The sequence below is a fragment of the Montipora foliosa genome, chromosome 1 (assembly GCF_036669935.1).
Source record: "Montipora foliosa isolate CH-2021 chromosome 1, ASM3666993v2, whole genome shotgun sequence".
NCBI classification, from domain to species: domain Eukaryota; kingdom Metazoa; phylum Cnidaria; class Anthozoa; order Scleractinia; family Acroporidae; genus Montipora; species Montipora foliosa.
The window spans coordinates 7,914,135-7,916,634 of NC_090869.1; positions in this window are offsets into that span (position 1 = coordinate 7,914,135).

The following is a 2,500-nucleotide window of genomic DNA, read 5'->3' on the forward strand; positions in this document are numbered from 1 at the left end:
GTTCTTGAAGATCTTTGACTTCAGCTATAAATTTGTTTTTAACAAACAGCGGGATCTCCCTGGGAGCGGCTCTCGTTGGAGTAACATCTAGTTTCGTGTAGAGGTGCAGTTCACCATCCAGCTTTCCTACGCAGTTCTCAAACACCTCAAGGTACTAGCACCGAATGGAAAGGTGAGTGGTGTGTGTAATTCTGAAGCAGGTGAAGGAACATTGGGTTTGCCCGAACCTAAAGTAGCAATGTTCTCTCGAAGAAGCTCAATAAGCTTTAGTTCCTCAGAGCCACTTAAACCAATTAGACGGGTCAGGTCCTCAGCAACAATTCTGAACTGAATAATCCCTTCTTCTCCAGTTGAAGGGTTGAACACAAACCATTTTCTGATTCCCAGTGTTTGGATCTGAGTTTTTTCATCATAGAGTGAAAGGACTGGACGGAAAATTGTATTTAGGTCATGTAGGGCATGATCACCACTAATATCCTTGTACACATCAACTGGTAAAATACTGCATGTGGAACCAGAGTCTATCTGAAAGTTCACAGAGATTCTTTTCTTTGAGATGAGCAGGTTTGCAAAAGCTCTTTTACGGTCACATTGTTGTTTCAGGGCACAAATTTTGTCCAACATTTCATAAAAAATGCTCTACACCATCTTCATCAACTTTCAGGACAAATGGTTTCTTAGATGATCTTGATTGCCTTTGATTTGCTGGTTTTGAGTTTCTCTCTTTCTGGAGTCGCTTACATTCCTTGGAATCTTTAGAATAATTTTTGATCTTGCAAATGCCACACACTGCTCCCCAGGCAGGGCAGTGTCTTGTTGGTGAAGCTATGTGATCCTTTCCTGTTAGAACAGAATTTACACATAAGACCTTTTTTTGGCTTATCTTTAAATACAGCTTTGGTTTTAGACAGCATTCCTATGGCAGGTACAATGATAGCCGAGAGAAGTGTTTCACTTGGCCTGCTTTGTTCAGCGGGTTCCATACCGAGAATCAATAGTTTGTCTAAATTTTGCTGTTGACTGCATGAGTCTTCTAGTCTGCGTGTTTTTAACTTATCACCATTTTGTGGGTCTTTATTTTCAGCAATCACTTGACCGACTCTCGTGAAAACTGACTCTACCAATGCCAATACCTTATCGAGTCTTGTTTCATCTGTATCAAAGAACACAATATCATCAGCAAGTAAAATTTTGATCATACGCCTAGAACCACTAGCAGGACCCGTTGAACGCAGTTTACGTGGATTGCATTCGCTTAGAATTTCAAATTTGAAGTTTACACCTGCGTCTGGAACTGATGTCTGGATTTCCGCCTCAACCACCGAAAGTACATATTTGGACCTTCGTCAGAACCCTGTCGAACTCCGGAACCAAATTTGAATAAGATTGTACCAGATTTTATTTCTGCTGTTGAGTAGGCTGTAATTTGGCATTGGAATACGCGGTTTGTGTGATTTTTTGGTTGCCTTGCGGCGATCGGAATCAACTGGGTTTGGGTGGCTGCGGCAACTGACTGTGTGGGCATGTATGTGGGCAGGTAGAGCTGGAGATTCTTTTGAATTCGGTACTATCGTAGCATTTAAGTCTCCACCGAAAATACGCTTCACATTTTTGACAGGTAATGATAAAAGTTTGTTAAAATCCCTCCAGAAAATCTGTTTAGTGGGTTCACTGTAAGATTCGTCTGGAGCATAGCAAGATGTTAACAGTAGCTGTTGACCAAGGATATTAACTTTTATTGATAAGATTCTGGCATCGGATACTCGATTGACACCCAACACAACAGCACGCGGAGATAATAATATGGTTACACCTGCACATTTTGTGGTTTTTGGAAACCAGATGTGGTCGATGTAAAAGTCATTGTCACCAGGTTTATGCGTTTCTTGAATGAGAGTAAAGTCTTGGTTTTGATGTCTAGCGTAAATGGCTAAATCAATAACACTCCAATCGTTCTGGCCACTGATGTTGATTGATGAGCCAGTAATTTTGGTGCGTTTAATGTGGAACTTTTGTGGACTGGAACTATTACGAGCTTTGGACTGGGGCTTGATAGGTGCCCCGGCAGTTTTATGAGCAAAGCACGAATTAGACTACCTTTTTTGGTTGCTTGGGCAGCGTGCCAGTTGGAATCTGACCGGAAGAGGTGTCTAACTTCACGTGATCTTGTTTTTCTGCTTGCAGTGTATTTCTGGCCCACCGGCCAATATGCAAGATCGAGTTCCACATCGGTCAGCAAGTGCCGTCCAGCGAGCGCGGCGTGGACGCCGTGGGAAGGTTACTCGTTAGGATAAATCCAGATATCTTGAATCGCGCACCTTAACTTCTTGGTTTGTGGTTTCATGGGCTTTGCCAATTGACACAGCTTGAATTCGTGTAAGAGTGTATCCTTTTTCAAGCAGTTCTTTCTTCAAATCATCATCAGAAACTCCACAGACAAATTGATCTCTCACTTGTCTGTCTTCATCTGCGTAATTGCAATCTTTAACTAACAGCATCA